The 21934-nt window shown below is 37.6% G+C and overlaps 1 protein-coding gene and 1 pseudogene across 2 annotated transcripts in view; both read right to left on the minus strand.

Annotated features, from left to right (window-relative positions):
• Window positions 1-21934, minus strand: part of LOC126764053 (uncharacterized) — a 917515-nt gene that overhangs the window by 329642 nt on the left and 565939 nt on the right. The gene's annotated exons all lie outside the window — the stretch shown is intronic.
• Window positions 690-887, minus strand: LOC126764812 (small nucleolar RNA U3; annotated as a pseudogene).

A 21934-nucleotide genomic window follows, 5' to 3' on the forward strand; every position in this document is an offset into this window, starting at 1 on the left:
ATATTTTCATACTTAAAATATACTTATTTTGTCGCGAGACTTGCTGTTCTGCTTTATAACAAGTCCAATATTTAAAATTTTTCCCAAATAATACAAGCTAAAAAATCATATGCGTATACATATGAATATGTCACCAACAAAAAATTGATCTTCACAAGACAATATGGCAGCCAAATTGGCGAAGAACAAGTGTAGTACATTCTACAACAAAAACGATTTCATTCATGAACGCAGGCGCAAATTCCTCAAGCGATCTCGCTTCATTCATAAAAACAGAGGCCGTAACACCTCCTCGAGCATGCCTTTGCCAACAAGTCGTCTTTTCGCGACGATGGCAAAAGCTAAAAATCATAAAATTGCAATAACTTTCTGGTGCTTCTCGCAAAAATCGGTGTCGATATGTTTTCACGATCATACGTATACATACATACATATTTACGCATGTCTGTAGGCGAAGCTGCTAGAGCGGCAAGGGGTGACAATCGGCGGCCATTACTTTACTTATGCCATAGAAATTTATTGCTACGAATATGGAAATGACAACGAACTAATGCAAATATGCATATTTCTAAAGGTCATTAATTTCTTTGAAGAAATGAAAGGAATGAATGATCCTGAGAAGTATAGTCTTAACTTTTCAACGGCCAACGCAGAGCATTTCAACCAAAAGGAATTTATTCATTAAAATCACCACTCAGAAGTCGTTTTTATACGTTGTAAGCGAACAATTTTCGAAGAAATATCATTTCTATTATGCCACAAGACAAAATTAGAATGAACTTAAACCTCACGCTATCAGATAAAACGATATACCTCGTCATCGCGGGTCGATTTCAAAAATGTAAATGAAGACTAACTACAGAAATGATCCTGTAAAGTATAGCCTTAATTTTTCAACGGCCAAAGCAGAGTATTTCAACCAAAAGATACGCAAAATAGTTGAGAATTCGCAGAAAGGAAAGACAAACGAAAAAAAAGAAGCATAACTTCAATAATGCACAAGCATACAAACATACATATGCGCACACATGTGAATATGTCACCAACCAAAAATTGAAACATTGTTCTACAAACACAACAACAGCATAAGCATGGCAACATTGTGTTGTTGGTAGAAAAGCCGAGCTGTGCCGGAAGAAACGAACAAACGATCGCCGATTGTCACTGCTTCGCTTGCTGCTCGAACATCTTCGCAGACAAGGTTGTGTTAGATTCATATTGAGCAAGGGGTTGCGTAGATTCATATTGAGCAAGATTGCGCAACCTGAATCTATCGCAACCTTTTCCGAACTCGTATAAGAAGTATAACTTAAAAAAATTAGTTTCAAAAATATAAATAAGTTTATGAACATTATATACACAAATATATTATTGGTATATCTACAATTGAACATACATTTCTATACGTAACTACATAACTACTATTCAAAGACCACCTTGGCAAACATCCCCCTATACCTCTGGTTTTATGTCAAACAAAAACAAGCAGGATTGCACAAAAGGAAAAAAAATTAAATTAAACACACATGCATATGTATTATGTATATTAGCACAAACATTTCGTGCATACTTTCGTACAAATAGCGAATTGATCTCTTTAACGAGCTCTCAATTGCATATAATATAGGTACGTATATACGCATATACATACATACAAGTCCACGTATTAGTAACGCTCAGAACCCAAAAAGAGGAAGCCAGAGCAGATACGGTGAAGCGCTGGCAAAAACGATGGGAAGACAGCCGAAATGGCCGCTGGACATTCCGACTAATCCCTAAATTGGAACTATGGCTTAATAGATCGCACGGAGAAGTAGATTTTTACCTCACCCAAGTTCTCACTGGACACGGCTGTTTCAAATCATATTTGAAGCGATTCAATCATGAAGACAACGATGTATGCGACTATTGCGGAGGCGAGATCATCGAGAATGTGGAGCACACAATTTTCCTATGTGCGAAATACGACGAAGAAAGGCAATCTTTGAGAAACGCATTCGGGGTAGACCCAACCCCAGAAAACCTAGTGTCTCAAATGGTAGAATCACTAGATAAGTGGAAAGCCGTGTCCGAAGTGGCAGCAAAAATCATGAAACTCAAAAGAGCTGGAACAACTAAGACGCGACACACAAACCATGACTGGAGCAGACAAGAAGGTTTTGGTGACAATCACTGTACTAGGGGGGTATAAGACAAACCGAGGTAGGGCCAAGTAAATGCAGCTTGTTACTGAATGCATTGGGACCATCACGTACGTATGAGTAATACTCAACCTTCCTCCCGACGTAATACTTGACGGTGGTACCGGGGTTTGGTACAAGACAGTAGGAGGTTTAGTTCGGATTAAAGTTCCACACTGACATGGGTTCAGGCTTTCGATGCTTCCTCCTCGTACAAAAAAAAAAAAAAAAAAAAAAAAAAAAAAACAATCGGACATCAAATATTTTAATCAATAAAAAACGCGGTTTTTAATAGTAATTAACAATTTAAACATATATTCAAAATAAATTATTGTCAATAAACATAATATTATTTCATTTTATTGATTAAAATATTTGATGTCCGATTGTTTTGTATGTACACCCTAATACGTGGACTTGTATGTATGTATATGCGTATATACGTACTTATATTATATGAATTGAGAGCTCGTTAAAGAGATCAATTCAATTAATAAAAAAATACAAAAATGGTTAATAACGATACAAATCAAAATACACTGCAGGAGCTATACGCTCAAAACAGGTTGTAAAATTTATTTCACAAAGTCAGTTCAAGTTAGTTCAAGACTACTCTGAATCGGCATTAGAAATCAAAAAGGAAAGTCTCGATAATTTTTTGACTTGCCTCCAAGCGGCTCATGACGACATAGTAGATCCTGACGATTCAGACCTACCCAAAAATTTTAAATCATCCGCTTACGCTATTTTTGAAAACTGTTTAGACCAATATGAAGATACAAAAGCTATGATCTCCGATCAACTAAAGATAATTAAAGCAATTGCACCTACTCCCCACAGTGGAGTAGAGCAGCCACAAATAGACATTCAAAGGGCAAATTCAGGCACCCACCTCGAGGTGCCCGCATGATACAGAAACGTTCTATGGAGGTTATGAAGAATGGCCGTCCTTCCGGGACATGTTTACAGCTGTTTACATCAACCATCCAGAACTATCAAAATCACAAAAATTCTATCACCTCCGATACAAGTCAAAAGGTCAAGCAGACGTCATAGTAAAACAGTTCGCTCTTAATGACGATAATTTCAATTTGGCTTGGGAAGCTCTAAAAGCTAGACATGAAAACGAAAGAATACTAGTCGATAAACATGTACCGATACTATTAAACTTGCCTTAAATCAAGAAAGAAACAAGTGAAAATTTTGTAACACGACAATCCACTTTGCAAATGGGTATCAGCCTCCCACTTCTGCCCGTCAACATCATCCCACACATCTACGTATGCAACACTGATTCGCCACATTCCCCACACTCATCATCATTTTCTTCGCTGCACACCACGTTCTAACACACACACAATGACCTCACACACCATCACCTACTTTCGCCGAAGAAAATACAAAAGGACGACAACTTGTTAAAAAAAAAACATTCTGGCGCTACGACATCGGCCTAATCGACACGATTCCTCTTACCTGTTTTTCTGCGAAAATCACGTTAACTCATAAGATTTTGTAACCTTTATGAAATAAAATTTTAAATTTTATTGTGCGAGCATCCCATTTAAAAATTATAATTTATATATATACATACCTATGTGAAAAAATAAATAGAACGTTTACATTTATATTACTTTAAAAGTTTGCGAATCTCTTTTAATTTCACATACACTTGTGTTTTGTAATTTTATAAGAAAATAAATCCAGAAGTTACTAACAACTTGAAGTGAAGTGAAAACGAATTTTTAATCGCAATTTTGGAAAACAAATATAGTTACGGGGAGTGCGGGAAAGGTGAAAATAAAACATTACATGGTTTTTCGAGCCTAAAAGAAAGGCACTACGGAAACTAAGAAAAAAAATATATATTTATATACATATATATATATTATGCATATGGGAGAGTGACCCAAAAACTTAAACAAAACATAATAATAATTAAATCTAAAAACTTAAAATCAAGTGAAAGAAAATTAATATACACATTATATACATAATACAAAAAAAGAAAGTGTCAGTGACAGCAGTGCTTAGGACATAAAAGAACAAATCAGAGAATACATATATCTCACATAATAAAAGGAAAACAAAAATAACCAAAAAGAAACCAAACGGGCGCGAACTAAATTAAACATATAAAGCTAAATAAAAACAAACTCACTTACAACAAATTATACGGGCGCGAATTCAAACAAGAATCAAACATAAAAGAAATAGAGGAAAGTAGAAGGCGGAATAACCAGCTGGCATCCAACCAAGAGGAGGAACTGGACAACACACTCACTTCTGGTATAACCCAAAACCTCTAAGGGAAATCAAAGTGAATTGTATCGTTTCAATTTTTATACTCTCGCAACAATGTTGCTAACGAGAGTATTATAGTTTTGTTCACATAACGGTTGTTTGTAAGTCCTAAAACTAAAAGAGTCAGATATAGGGTTATATATACCAAAGTGATCAGGGCGACGAGTAGAGTCGAAATCCGGATGTCTGTCTGTCCGTCCGTCCGTCCGTGCAAGCTGTAACTTGAGTAAAAATTGAGATATCATGATGAAATTCCTTGGCTCCATAAGAAGGTTAAGTTCGAAGATGGGCAAAATCGGCCCACTGCCACACCCACAAAATGGCAGAAACCGAAAACCTATAAAGTGTCATAACTAAGCCATAAATAAAGATATTAAAGTGAAATTTGGCACAAGGAATCGCATTAGGGAGGCGCATATTTGGACGCAATTGTTTTGGAAAAGTGGGCGTGGTCCCGCCCCCTACTAAGTTTTTTGTACATATCTCGGAAACTACTATAGCTATGTCAACCAAAGTCTACAAAGTCGTTTTCTTCAGGCATTTCCATATACAGTTCAAAAATGGAAGAAATCGGATAATAACCACGCCCACCTCCCATACAAAGGTTATGTTCAAAATCACTAAAAGTGCGTTAACCGACTAACAAAAAACGTCAGAAACACTAAATTTTACGGAAGAAATTGCAGAAGAAAGCTGCACCCAGGCTTTTTTTAAAAATTGAAAATGGGCGTGGCGCCGCCCACTTATGGACCAAGAACCATATCTCAGGAGCTACTAGACCGATTTCAATGAAATTCGGTATACAATATTTTCTTAACACCCTGCTGACATGTACGAAATATGGGTGAAATCGGTTACAACCACGCCTTCTTCCAATATAAAGCTATTTTGAATTCCATCTGATGCCTTCTCTGTATAATACGAGTATAAACATTAGGAACCAATGATGATAGCGGAATAAAACTTTACAAAAATACGGTATTTGAAAAATATGTAAATGACGTATTATGAAATCTCGATTATCACTTTACCATGCGAGAGTATCAAATGTTCGGTGACACCCGAACTTAGCCCTTCCTTACTTGTTTGGTATTAATTTTTATGTATATATGTATGTATGTTTGGTAGTAACTACGGTTGCATACAAAACCGTTTAAGCAACATTTTATTTAAACGGATTTCAAATATTTTTTAATCGGTATAAATTAAAAAAACCGATATTAAAAAACAAAAAAAAGTGAGCAAAATTTGGTATTGTACCGCCCACGTACCTTCGTTTATGCAACCACTCACTAAAAATTATTAATTCATTGTATTATCGCAGTATAAAAATTTTCTGTATAATACTTTTCTGTTCTTAAAGCAGTAAGCTGGATTGCTTATTAAGTAATAGGCGCAGCAAACATTAAGAGAGAGAGAGTATAAACATACATATATACATACATATATATCACTGTTAGTAGTGTTATTTTTCATTTTGATATACATTAGCACATTGGGCATCGTTAAATTATTTATATCTTGTCACTTATTTCCCATATATTTACAAAAAATAGTCGATTCTTGGTAAACTCGAGGTTATTTCTTGATAATTGTTCTCATTAAAATGGCCATAGTTTCTCTGTGTGCTTCTGTTTATTCTGCCGATAGCGAAAATAATCAAAAAACAGACAACATACTTTGATATATAAACGGAAATGATTCCATAGCGTACCAAACACTTTTTTCGGGATGCATGGGAATATATCATTATTTACTTCCCACTGTATGTTTGAAAATGTCTATAAGCATATATCCCACAAGAGGATAAGAAATAATTGAATTGGACTTTCCGAATGGACGATTAAAAATAAGTATATGAACTATAAAAAATTTTGCAGAGAGTTTTTTTTTTAAAAAAGTTATATACATATGTAATATATATCACTCTTAATATACATTAGCACATAAGAAATTATTTATGTATATACATACATACACACTGCCGCGAAAACAATAAAAAAACAGACATCATACATATGATATATATGCGCCCTGCTCTTATCTGTATGTACAAACTTCTATACATTTATCCCACACAGAGGATATAATTGAACAATTAAAAATAAGAATAAAAACTATAAAAAAGTATTGCAATATTTCGCAAAAATAAACTTTTTATAACAATTTTTTCTTCTGAAGAAATACAGGTTTATATACTTAAACCATATACATTACATACATACGTCCTAACAGGCAAACAAATTTTAATAGAATTCCTCTCTTCGTGAAAAAGAACAAGAGAAGTGCACATAACACTAAAGCGAAAGTACAAGCAGATAAAAACGCACACATACATACTTACATATATACAAAAGGTATATTCCGTCACATACGTATACTAATAAATAAGATAATAAATATATATATATATATATATATATATATCTATATATATACTATTATAATAATAATAATATTATTATTATTATAATAATATTAATTATAATAATAATAAGCATAAACGACAACTCAAATAAATACAACGGCGAGTAATAAAAAGCTACAAGCGCGAATTTTGTTAATTTTATCAGAAATAAAAAAAAAAAAAACTCTTATTTACATAAAAGAGTTTTCGGTTAATAAAGTTCTCAGTACACACTGAAAGAAAATATATACAAATATTTTACAATTTTACATTTCAAAAGAATCTAAAACATCTCAATTCTTGAAAATTCCCAAAATGATTTCTGACGATAAGAGTCCATGTACACCTGCAGAAGCTACACGCTCCAAGCAAGGTGCTACAAAACAAAAGAGGGGGAAAGACATATCATACTCTAAATTCATTTCTGAGAGTGACTGTCTAATAAAATACTGCACTCGATTTGCCTCTTCGCCGATTCAAGACAATTCTGAATCGGCGCTAGAAATAAAAAGCCAAACGCTTGAAAATTTTTGGACACGTCTCCAAGCTGCATATGACACAATTGTAGATACTGACGATTCAGATCTACCAGAAAGCTTTAAATCTTCTGCATACGCCAAATTTGAAAACTGCTTAGACCAGTATGAAGACACAAAAATTATGATCGCAGATCAATTAAAACTTATAAAGTCAATTGCACCTACTCCCCACAGTAGAGTAGAGTTACCACAAGTGCAAGCCCAAGAGGCAACAGGCATTCATCTCAAAGTGCCAGCGTGTGATACGGAAATATTTCATGGAGGTTATGAACAATGGCCGTCCTTCCGGGACATGTTTACAGCCGTGTACATAAACCATCCAAAATTATCACAAGCGCAAAAATTGTATCATCTCCGATACAAAACAAAAGGTCAAGCAGGCGTAATAGTAAAACAGTTCGCATTAAGTGATGACAATTTCAATTTGGCTTGGGAAGCTCTGAAAGCAAGATATGAAAACAAAAGAATATTGGTCGACAAGCAAGTAACCATGCTCATGAACTTGCCGAAAATTCAAAAAGAAACAAGTGAAGAATTCATAAAATTAGAATCCACTGTTTCAAATTGTTTGTCGGTTCTATCGACACAAAATGTTCCCACAGACAACTGGGACCCTATTCTGGTAAACATATGCACCGCAGCATTACCAGAAAAATCATTACTTCTATGGGAGCAATCGCTCTCATCAAGAAGAGACTGCCCAACGTGGCAGCAAATGAAAGATTTCTTAACTACCCAATATGAAATTGCGGAAAGGGTAGATAAAAAAACAGTCAGAACTAAAAACGTTCAACACGACCTAGACAGAAGCTTTAATAGACCCCAAGTCAATAACAACAACAATTTAAATAGAAGCTTTTTCAAAGCACAATCGTTCACATCTGAACAGAACATATATACTTCATGCGAACTATGTAAAGGAGGGCATAAACTCAAAACTTGCGAGAAGTTTAAAAAATTAAATATAAACGAAAGGAACAACTTTGTCAGGTCAAAAAGACTCTGTACAAACTGCTTGTCCCACGCGCACAATCTTACTAATTGCGAAAGCAAATTCAACTGCGTATATTGTCAGAAAAGACATCATTCCATGTTACATTACAACATGTCTCCCAATGCACCTCAAAGTAACGCATTCTCAAGAAATGCCACGGGTTTAGTTGCAACAGCAACTCCCGAAACACAAAATCTCGAAATTTGCCAAGAGACACCGTGCTGCTCAAAGGCATTAAAAACTCAAACGCTACACAGCGAGAATCAAAGTAAGGTATTACTACCAACAGCAGTTGTCTCCATCGAACATCGAGGAGAACTGTTCAAACTAAGAGCCTTAATAGACCAAGGGTCCCAACGATCCTTTATAGCGTCTAAGGCACAAAATAAATTAAAGTTGCCAACAAAACATGCCAACTATGAAATTACGGGAATGGGCGGAAGAGTAGTACAAAACTCTAACAAAATATGCCCCATTACCCTAATTTCCCCCCAAGCGGATAAGCGCATTCAAGCAAATGCTATTGTCTTACCGCAACTAACAAACATGCTTCCAAGCTATCAAATAAATAGCAAGCATTGGGATAAGATTTCACACCTGACTCTAGCAGATCCCAACTGCAACAAGCCAGCTCAAATAGACATCCTAATAGGCAGCGACCTTATACCGCAAATTATACTAGAAGGTGTTGAAAAAATCTCAAACACCCTTCTAGCTCAAAACACTATCTTCGGTTGGATACTAAGTGGACTAGTTACTGAAACAGTTTCTACCATGACAACTGAAGTTGAAGAAATATCCAACGAATACCTTAATTCACAATTAAGGAAATTTTGGGAGTTAGAAGAGCTCCCCCCCATTTCGATCGCAACACCAGAAGATCAGTATTGTGAAGACTTTTATAAAGCCACAACTACTAGATCAGCTAATGGTCGGTATGTCGTACGACTACCACTAAAACAACAATTTCCAGACACACTCGCCTTAGGTCACTCTCGCACCTCTGCAATACAGCAGTTTCTCAGAGCTTAGAGAAGATTTATGATGGTGTCTTAGAAGAATACCTCCATTTAGACCACATGGAGGAAGTAAGCCCATGTGAAAAAATCATAAGAGGCAAATATTACTCTTTCTACTTGCCACATCATGCAGTAGTAAAGCCTGACAAAAAAACAACAAAAGTCAGAGTTGTCTTCAATGCCTCCAGAACCACTAGCTCGGGGAATTCCCTAAATGACATTCTATTTACGGGACCCACACTCCAACCAGATCTAATGCTCCTCATATTGAACTGGCGTATATACAAATACGTATTCAATGGGGATGTCGAAAAAATGTATCGACAAATACTCGTACATAAAGATGATCAAGATTTTCAGCGAATTATTTTCCGAAAATCTGCCAATAGTCCACTACGCGACTTTAAATTAAAAACAGTAACCTTTGGCGTAAACTGTGCTCCATACTTAGCCATTCGTACACTCCACGAACTGGCAGAAAACACAAAGTCAGAATTTCCTCTGGCAACACAAGTGTTAAAAACACAGACGTATGTTGACGATATCTTGTCTGGAAGCCACAGCCTTCCACTAGCATACGATACCTTATCACAGGTAATAAATGCCCTCAATACCGCAGGGTTTCCTTTAAAAAAGATTACAGCCAATCACCCGAATATTTTAAAAAATATTCCTAAAGACCATTTGTTGGATACTAATTTCCTTATATTTGAAAAGGAAAGTACAACAAAAACACTGGGCATACAATGGAATGCGATATCTGACCAGTTCTCATACACGACAGAGTCCATATCCGCATTATCAGCCATCACAAAAAGACAGATTTTATCCTCGGTGGCAAAACTTTTCGACCCCGCAGGATGGCTTTCGCCAATTATGATACAAGCGAAAGTCCTGATTCAAGAATTATGGCTAGACGGAACCGACTGGGACGAACAAGTGAAACCTCTTCGCTTAGAAAAGTGGTCCCAGTTTGCTAATAACCTAAAAGACATTTCGCAGATACAAATTCCACGGTGGGTAAACTATTCCCCCGAATACAAAGTGGAACTACACGGCTTCTGCGACGCCTCTGAAAAGGCATATTGTGCCACTATTTATGTGCGCACACAAAGCGATATTGCCACCACAAGCCACCTACTGGCGGCAAAAGCAAAAGTCGCACCTCTAAAAACGATAAGTCTACCACGACTTGAACTCTGTGGCGCTCTGCTATTAGCCAAGCTAGTCTCCATGGTGCATACTCACTTGAACATGGCAAAATACAAGTTATATCTATGGTCCGATTCCGAAATAGTTCTAGCCTGGTTGGAAAAACCACCACATGCGTGGAAAACATATATTTCCAACAGAACTTCTCAAATACTTGACCTAGTAGGATCAGCCACTTGGCGACACGTAGCCAGTGCTGACAATCCTGCTGATCTAGGTACAAGAGGATGCAAACCTCTGCATCTCGCCACCTCCACCCTCTGGTGGAATGGCCCCCGATGGTTAACAGAATCTCCTGATTCTTGGCCACAATCGCCCATGCGCAACATAATTGCCCCAGAAAGTCGAAAAATCGACAATTATCATACAACCCTGGATGATACTGACATCCTTGAACGATTCTCATCGTTCCCCGAGCGCTCAGAGTAGTCGCCTATATGCTCAGATTCATAGAGCGACTCAAGCATAAAGTTAAAGGGGCAACCTATCCCCAATGCAATACTTTGACGCACCAAGACTTGCAAAACGCATAAACAGCCCTTATTACATCAACCCAAACGCGCTACTTCAGCCGCGACATATCATTATTAAGAGAACTGAAGCCGATTGATAAAAAGAGCTCACTCTTAGTATTAAATCCATTTCTAGACACGAAAGGTCTGCTTCGTGCGAATGGTCGGCTTGCAAATTCAAGCCTAACATATAATGAACGCCACCCTATAATTATACCTGAGAGGTGTCCATTTGCCACCTTATTCATCGCATATATCCACATACTAATGCTCCATGCCGAACATCGCCTCATGCAACATATGGTTCGCCAAGAATTGTATATACCCCGACTTAAGCCCCAAATAAAGAAGTGCATTTTCATGTGCAAGATCTGCACTATGCATAAGCAGAAAATGCGAACCCAGATTATGGCAGCACTTCCACCTGAACGCTGCAATTTCGCTCTGCCCTTCACCACCACAGGTGTCGATTTTGCTGGGCCTTTTATGATAAAGGCGTCTATGCTAAGATCTCGCACACAAATGAAGGGCTACGTGGCTGTCTTTGTCTGTTTCACGACAAAAGCAGTACACCTTGAGCTGTGTACTAATCTGACGACGGAGGCTTTTCTCGCTGCATTTGCCCGCTTCGCCGGACGACGTGGCTTTCCAACAAAAATAATGAGCGATAATGGCAAAACATTTATCGGAGCACAACGAGCTACAGAAAAACAGTTTGTAGATTTCATGAAACTAACCCCCGGCCACTTTCTTAAAGGAGCGCCCATCCTGGGCACACCTGAGCCAGGCGTGGAGACGCTCTCCTTATTAAACAGATCCATCATGAATTCAGTCGCCGATGGAAAGAAGATTATTTAAAGGACCTCCACAGAAGGTACCGGTGGAAAACACCAGAAAAAGCGCCTCAGCTTGGAGATTATGTCTTGATCAATGACGATTGTCTCTCCCCTACCGAATGGCGGCTTGGCCGCATAGAGAAGCTTTACTACAGCTCCGACGGTCATATTCGCGTAGGCGATCTCCGCACGCAAACTTGAACACTAACCAGGCCGGTCGTTAAACTATGTTTTTTGCCAACAACCGAAAAAACCGATATATAAACCGTAAACAATAAACCGATAAAAACCCCCAAATATACCACAAACAATTATTTATTAAAACCAAAAATAACGTAAAAGGGTCGATCCACATGACGACCCACTCATGCCACACCATGTGGCAACATAGTTCAACACTATATTTAACAAATATCTAATGACGATAACCTCTTCTATAGATAAATATGGATATCGATGCGGCAACAGCACCAATGCCAACCGTCCGTTCGGCTATCCACGTTCCACGCCCTGGGGCTGTCCTAACACCAGCTCTGCGAACCATCACGGCAACAATGCCGTCAACCGCTGCACGCAATGCATTCCGAGCAACTCCGACGTCGCAACAGAATGAGGTACCTCACATCCGATGTCCTCTGTGTTGTCGTTCTCACAGGTTGCCACACTGCGGCATATTTAAAGGGATGCCACCTCAACAACGCCAGCAGGTTGCCCGGGCCCATGGCCATTGCCTGAGTTGCCTGTCGCCTACTCAGACCACACAAGAGTGTACGTCCGGCTATGTGTGTCAAATGTGTATGCTTCCACACCACACTATGTTGCACCGCATCACCAGCCCCGAGATCGGGCGACACTCTGCCCCACCCAACCGCGGGTGTAAACGACGTTCAAAACGGCAGCAACAGCGAAGGCCAATTCCCACTCCGGACGACTCGCGTCCGCGACACCACCACAACGTAACACGGCGGCAGCGTACTAGGCCACAAACCCGCCGTCCAACCGGTCTCAGCAACGTGGTCGCTAAGCTGCAACAACTCCAGCGATTACTAGGCTAAAAATTTGCCTAGGGGGGCCAGGATGGTTAAATGGGTATCAGCCTCCCCACTGCTGCCCGTCAACATCATCCCACACATCTACGTATGCAACACTGATTCGCCACATTCCCCACACTCTTCATCACTTTCGTCGCATCATCCACCACGCTCTAACACACACACAATGACCTCACACACCATCACCTACTTTCGCCGAAGAAAAATACAAAAGGACGGACAACTTGTTAAAAAAGACATTCTGGCACTACGACATCGGCCTAATCGACACGATTCCTCTTTTTGGCGAACGTCTTTACCTGTTTTTTCTGCGAAAATCACGTTAACTCATAAGATTTTGTAACCTTTATGAGGCGAAAATTTTAAATTTTATTGTGCGAGCATCCCATTTAAAAATTATAATTTATATCATATACATACCTATGTGGCGAAAATAAATTGAACGTTTACATTTATATTACTTTAAAAGTTTGCGAATCTCTTGGGCTAATTTCACATACACTTGAGTTTTGTAATTTTATAAGAAAATAAATTCAGAAGTTACTAACAACTTGAAGTGAAGTGAAAACGAATTTTTAATCGCAATTTTGGAAAAAAATATAGATACGGTGAGTGCGGGAAAGGTGAATCATAAAACATTACACCACTGTTTCTAATTGTGTGTCGATTCTGTCGACACAAAATATTCCCACAGACAACTGGGACCCAATTCTGGTAAACATTTGCACCGCCGCATTACCAGAAAAGTCGTTACTTCTATGGGAGCGATTCTCATCACGAAAAAAGTGCCCAACGTGGCAACAAATGAAAGATTTTCTCACCACCCAATATGAAATTGTGGAGAGGTTAGAAGAAAATATAATCAAAACTAAGAACATTAAACAAGACCAATCCCGAAGCTTCAATAGACCCCAAGTTAGTAGCAAAAACAATTTAAACGAACGCTTTCACATAATTCAACATTCAACATTAACGAAAGGAACAACTTTGTCAGATCAAAAAGGCTCTGTACAAACTGCTTGTCCTATACACATGATCTTAAAAATTGCAAAAGCAAATTTAACTGGTTATATTGCCATAAAAGACATCATACAATGCTTCATTACAGCACATATCCCATTTCACCTCAAAGAAACGCATATACAAAAAGAACCACGGGTTTAATTACAAAAGCAAATCCCGAAAGCCAAAATACTAAACATTGCCAAGAGACACCATGCTGCTCAAAGGCAGAAAAATCTCAAACCCTGCACAGAACTGGTCACCACCATACCAAATCAAGTTGAGTATAATAAAAACAAATACCTTAATTCACAATTAAGGAAATGTCAAAAGTTAAGGAAACATCCCCCCAAAACTACTCAATCAAATAATGGTCGGTTCGTCGTACGACTACCACTAGAGCCACAATTTTCCAATACTCCACAAATTGGTATAAAAAACAAAGTCAGATTTACCTCTGACAGTCAAAATTATAAAAAGCACGGATGGCTTTCGCCAATAATGAAAAAAAAAAAAAACATTTCTGAACAAATCCTAGAGCGGTGGCGGGCTACTAAACGCTAAATTAGTGCATACGTTCTAAAACATAAGATATAGCACAGTTGTATCAAAAAGTTCAAAAATAGACACTTTTCATAAGTAAAATCTCAAAAGTAAGTTAAGGGATCACCATACTCCCAATGCGATAAAGTGACGCACCTAAATCTTACAAAAAGCAAAGGTCGCTCTTATCGCATCTATCCAAACGCTACTCATATGGGTGAGTTATGGAAATCAGCTATACAAAGCTTCAAATTAAGTATAAAGAATTATCTACTCTATGAATCGAAGCCGTTATCTATTCACGGCCACTCCCTCGCAAGATCCCTCTAAATTCATAGTGCCAACTCCAGGGCTAAGGAGTACCCATTCTGGCCACATCTGAGCCAGGCATGGAGTTATTATCGTTTATAAGCCGATAACACAGAAAAGGAAAGTAATAAACAGCTAGTTTACCAAGCCGATGGTAAAGAAATTTTAAATAAAACCACAAATAATAAACCGATCAAAGTAACAACTGCAAATATAATAACTAGTAGTTACAAAACTCATAAATCCGCAAAAATATAGTTTCTAATTTTATGCATATTAAAGCAAATATGATACATTCCAAATACTATGTTTAAACCAAACCCGTTTTCAACATTTATTGCATCTACGCGAAAATACATGCAACAGTATAAAAGCGTAACACTAGGAAAAATATTCGCCAAGGGGGCCCAGGATGTTTAAATGAGTTAAGCATCCACCCATTCTACCCGGAACAACTGGCCCATCCTAGTAAGACACAGCTAATATACCACAGCCGATGACACCATAACACATATGTACATACATTACCACAGAACACAACTCACCACACTTCTACATCAACCCACTAAACATAAAGGATGGTCTGCTGAGCAGGTTCAACACATTTCGTCACATACAGTTCGCACATCTACATCATCGATCCTGTGTGCTACGACGATATATGTATATAAATAGACCCGCAGCGATCCTGGGAAATATGGTAGCCGTTGCCTAGCATAATCATCCTTTGTGTGTAAATTTCAATAAAGTTGACCTTTTACCGTGACTAATGCCTCACAATTAACTAGTGTGTTTTTCTTAACAAAATTAGTGGGTGCTTATTAAGCTAAGAATAAAGTGGTGGATGTTTCCCACTAAATTGGGCACCAAAGTAAACATCACTATTAGAATGTATTTAAGAAAACAAGTATTAAAGGGCTAAGTTCGGGTGCAACCGCATATTTTATACTCTTGCAATTTACAATAATCAAAGCCAGGGAAAAACTTTAAGGTGTAAAACCAATCATATGGAGTAAAGTCAGCCGGATATTCGAAAGTTCTGATATTAATTATATAGGGGCTAGTCCAAGCTAAATCTAAATCGGTTAGTCGGTTCACGAGATATGAGATTTCACCAAAAAGTGGACGGTGCCACGTTCATAGTCCCTTTTTCACTCCGGCTCTCATTAAGCCCTCTCATATCATCTCGGAAATAAAATTTAATGTCTGTTGCGTATTTAGTTATTGGCTTATCGCGATTCATATATTCACACTGTAGGTAGAAGTTTGTCTAAGATTTATAACCAGCAAATTTTGTTGTTGTAGCTTAAGTGGTTTAGGAGATATGTACATTAAACTTTGATTTTGCGGTTAATGGTCATTTGTGGTCCAATTACGCTCATCTACGAACTCGAAATTTTTTGTACAAGAGAACCCACACCAAGTTTCATCGAGATATCCCAATTTTTACTCAAGTTACAGTCTGGACGGATTTTAACTTTTATCGCCTTCCTGATCATTTATATATATATAACCCTATATCTGTCGCGATTAGCTTTATATGATGCATACAACCGTTAGGTGAACAAAACTATAATAATTTGTAGCAACTGGTTTCAAGAGTGTAATAATCTGTGCAAACAAAGAAAACGTGTAAAAAAATCTGATTTTACATGTAAATCTATCTTTTCGTACCATAAGAATTTACATGCTATTATATATGTACATATGTGTTATTGTTAAAACGAAGAAACAAAAAATGTTCTGGGAGAGGCAACGTAACTAAATTTGGATCCAAGTTTAGGAAATGATCTTTTAATTCCGTCGCATGGAAAAGGAAAGAAAGTGTTTATTTGGTTAACGCTCGAGCTATTTGATAAAAGTAGTCCGTATTTTCGATTTTTATCAAAGAAGGATAGGTTGTGAGAGGAAATCGGGAGAAGATGCACAAGTTTGTTTTTGTTATTTGCGAGTTTGAATAAAATAAATAATAAATGTTATTTTTTTATAAAGGAGAAATGTGCAGACGAAGGTTGCTAACACGACCATCAAGCTTTGCATATCTTATGAAAGAAAATCTATAGAATTGAACTTAATCTGAAATTGTTCAAAATGCTAATAGGACGACGGTCAAACCTGTCCATACTCAACGTATGGTCATATGGTGCGTAACTGTGCGGGATGTGTCAGTGATAACAGTATTATTATGATACAATGTTTTCAAAACAAGGTGCTAAAAGGCATTGTAAATGCTGATATTCATAGAGACCTTAGGGTGAATACAGTCGCCGAAGAAATAAGGAGTCAGGCCGATACCCACTACAAAGTGTAATACACATGTGAACGAGAAATCTCCCCTTAGACACATGCCTTTCTAATCGATTGTCGAAAAAAAAACACATAAGGGTTATTCAGACCAGCCTTGTTAATTCGTTACATTTTGGCAGTTTTTTTACATGTATTTTGTTTTTGTAACGAGAAATCTCCCCTTAGACACATGGGTATGTGGCTTTGTTCAGATCTGACTACTGCGGCTTTTATTGCAGCATTTGCACGCTTTGACGGACGACGCGGATTTCCTTTACAAATTATAAGCGACAAAGGGGAAAAACTTTGTCGGAAGAAAGAAGTCTCCCCTTAAATTGATAATAAATATACACCCCAAAGGATCGATTGGTAATTTATACCCCCATGTTCTCCACACGTAGGCGAACTCTGGAATCAGCAGTAAAAGCTTTAAGTCCCATTTAAAGAAAACGGCAGGTAATCATAAATTCAATTATGAGGAGTTTACCACACTTCTCGCCCGTACCCTCCCGTCCACCCTAGCGTCCATCATAGCAGGTCATTTCCTCAAAGGAGCTTCTCTTCTCGCCATACCTGAGACAGAAGGAGACTCACTCACTTTAGTCAATCGATGGGAAAGAATCAAGATTGTCCATCACGAATTGAGCTACAGATGGAAGGAGGACTATCTCAAAGATTTACATATAAGATATCGATGGAAACGACCCAGAAAGAAGTCAATGCAGGAGAATGCGTCATCATACAGGACGAATGCCTTAATCCAACGGAATGGCGACTAGGCGGCATTGGAAAAGTTCGTCGAGTATCAGATGGTCACATATTAACTCAACCAGTCGTAAAACTGTGTTTTCTTCCAAACAACGAAGAACAACTTCAACCAAAACAGCAAACTAACTCGCAAAATTAATCAAAAATGAATAACCAATACCGCGAATTCGTGAAAAACTAACTCAAACAAGCGAGAATAAAATAAAATTATTATATGTGTATACCGATATGTACATACATACATATGTATATGTACCCGCAAAACCAAAAATAACATAATTTCAAATTAAGGACCAAACCACATTCTAATATATACTCATATTGCCATAGAAATGGACGTAGAAGACGTACAAATAGTTCCCGAGTCATTGAGGTCTGAAATCGCTACATCCAAAGCGTCAGCTGCACCCGCTGCCGCTCCAAGGACTAGGGTTGTGCGACCACCGCCATCCGCCGCAGCAGTCAGGGAGATAAGGGAAGAGCAGATATTATAGCCATAGGGGCCTCCATGTTGCAGCCTGTGCCATCGCCCACAAGCTCTGAAACGATGCACCATCGATCAACGGGGTTGAGCGCCGTTGTCAATACACCCCAACAGCTGTAGAGGCTCCAAACCGATTAATTCGCCTAGGGAGACCGGGATGTTCACATGACTAATGAGCTTTCCACAACATCCCACATCGGTCATCACATCACAACACATCATGCAACAACGGTTCACAACACACACCACTACACACACACACCCATCATACACAGCACCTAACACCGCTCATCATACAATACAACAACCATACGATCATCAACGAGTCCACTCTAGTATTCACAACCCAAACCATTAAAAGAGATAGATCCGAACGGGATCTTCCTCATTCGAATTCATCCGTGAACCAATACGTTCGACCGCAAATTTTCACCTATTCACCGTAAGGCACCTAAGTAAACTATACCATATATACAAGATACGTTTAACTGGTGATAACTGTCTCAATAAGTAGGAAACAAGAAAGGCGATGATCTTAAATCAAATAAATTTATTAAGGGCATATAGAGCTGTGGAATATGGCTGAGACAAGTCACAACAAAATCACTAGTGGCAGTGGCAAAAAAATCGCCGAAATGGTATCAGATGAAAGAATTTATAACTACTTAGTATGAAATAGCTGAACGAGTAGACAAAAAAGTACTAAATGACTCAAGTAAAAACTTGTTTAAACCTCAAGCCAGTAATAACATGCAATACAATAGACACGTTAATAAAAGTTACACATTCGTGTGTAACCAAACTAGTAAATGGCAACCGTTAGGTGAAATTTGTAAAGGAAGTTATAAAATAAGATCTTGCGAGAAAGTTAAAAAATTATCCGTATCTGACAGAAACAATCTTGTCAGACAACATAAACTTTGCATCAACTGTCTGTCGAATGCTCATACGACAAAAGACTGTGGCAACAATTGTGTATACTATCAACGAAGACATCACTCATTGCTTAATATTACCAATTTTCAAAATATGAAGTAAAATCAATTTCCAAAGTCGGGTTAGTCACTACAACTACATCAAGTAATCCCAAAATCTCAAATCCCGAAAAAAGGAAAGAACAACCATGTTGCTCTAAGGCAGTAAAAATTCAAGTGCTTCATTCAGAAAATGAAGGCAATATTATTTTACCCTCTGCGGTCATCACCACATTATGTTCTATGATTGATTAGATTAGTGATTTATTCAAACTAAGAACACTAATAGATCAAGGCTCTCAAGGATCCTTTATGTCATCAAAGGCTCAAAATCGGCTCAAATTGCCAATAAACCATTCAAAGCTCCAAATTTCGGAATGGGCGGAACAATTATCCAAAATTCAAACAAATTATGCCCAATCACCTTAGTATCTCCAAATGCGGATATTAGAATAGATACACAAGCCATCGTTCTACCGCAACTTAGAAATTTGCTTCCAAGCTATGAAGTAACTAAAATACACCGGGAAAAATACCCACATCTCAAATTAGCAGATCGCAATTGTCATACCCCATCACAAATCGACATATGTGACCTTAATACCTCAAATAATTTGAAGGTATGGAGAAAATCTCTAATAAATTGTTAGCCAACTCACTGAAAAAAATTTAGAAATGGAAGAATTACCTGAATTTGAAGGTTAGAAGGAGACCAGGCATGCGAAGCTTATTACAAGTCCACACAACAAGAAACGAACATGTTCGTTATGTTGTGCGACTACCATTTAAATCAACTTTTCCTGAAACCATGGCTCTAGACCACTCTAGAATATCAGCAGTCCAGTAATTCCTAAGCTTGAAAGTAAACCTGATAAAGAAAAGTGAGCTCAAATCAGCATTTGATAAAGTGATGGAAGAATAGCTTCACCTCAATTATATGGAAGAAGCTGTACCGTATGAAAAAATATCCGATGATAGATATTTATCTTTTTACCTTCCACATCATGGACTAATAAAACCAGATAAAATCACAACGAAAGTATGAGTGGTGTTCACCTCAAAGTGTACGAGCTCAGGCAAAGCACTAAATGAAGTACTATAAACAGGGCCAACATTACAATCTGATCTCATGTTGCTAATACTAAATTGGCGTATGTTCAAATACGTTTTTAATGGGGATAATGAAAAAATGTATGGGAAAAATTCTGCTACATGAAGTCTTCCGCAATTCAATTAATATTCCAATTAGCGATTATAAAATTGAAATAGTTACCTTTGGCATCAACTGCCCCCCTATTTGGCCATTAGGACATTACATGTTGTTGAAAACCTGTGAAACAAATATAGCTTTAGCAACTTCTGTGTTGCAAACTCAAACATACGTGGAGAACATTCTATCAGGTAGCCACAGTATATCATTAGCGTGCGAATCACTATCTCAAGGTGATCAAAAGCACTTAATTCATCAGATTTTCCCTATTGAAAATTACATTAAATCACCGCAAAATAATAACAGATATACAAAAATGTACATAAGCAATTAGTACGACAGCAAAATATCTTCACAATCTTTTGGTAGCCAAAGTCAAAGTTGCACCAGAGATAAAGAGATGCCCAATTCATTTCTCATTGGAAGTGAGAGAGTAATTGCTAATCGTCAAAACCTCCTGAACTTTGACAGCCGATCGAGTTCAGGAGGTTTTGACGTTTAGCAATTGGAAACGAGCGATGGCCAGATTGAAATCTTACCAAAAAGATATGTAAACGGAGGGATTTGTTCCATCGTTCAAGACCACTTATAAAAATGTAAAATAATGAAAATTAAATAAGTTTTTGAAATTTAAAGATACTTTGATGAAATGTTTCGTAATTTGAAGCATCATAGTATTATTTTCAATGGAAAATGATTAAAAACATTTAATGATTGAGAGCTAACAAGCTTAAATCCTTTTATTGCCCAAAAATTGTTATTTTGTTCGATCTGGCCATAATGGAAAATGTTATAAAAACGCTAATTTGAAGCGCTCTCACAATGGAATAAGTTGAACATCCCTTTATTCCTGGTGCACCTTTGATGACATTAAGCCTGCCAAGGCTTGAACTAAACAGTCTTCGTTTGCAAAATTAATTTCAATAGTTCACACCCATCTCAAATTAAACGATCACAAAATGTATTTTTGGTTAGACTCAGAAATAATTCTAGCATATTTAAAAAACCATGGCTAAAAGAATCACAAGAACTCTGGCCAAAGTCTTCTGCTCGGAATATAATACCTCCGAAAAGTCGGAAAATAAAAAATTTTCATATTACGAGAGGACGATATTCAGTACCGATTTTCATCATTTCCTCGAGCATTAAGGGTAGTCGCTTATATACACAAATACATCCATAAACCTATACAAAAAGTGAAAAGAATATCAAATGATCCTTATCCTTGAGTTTTAAATACATTCCGACTTGCAACATGCGAAACTCAATCTAATCTTATATACACAAACTCGCTATTTCAGCA

This window comes from Bactrocera neohumeralis, unplaced genomic scaffold (genome assembly GCF_024586455.1).
Source record: "Bactrocera neohumeralis isolate Rockhampton unplaced genomic scaffold, APGP_CSIRO_Bneo_wtdbg2-racon-allhic-juicebox.fasta_v2 cluster09, whole genome shotgun sequence".
NCBI classification, from domain to species: domain Eukaryota; kingdom Metazoa; phylum Arthropoda; class Insecta; order Diptera; family Tephritidae; genus Bactrocera; species Bactrocera neohumeralis.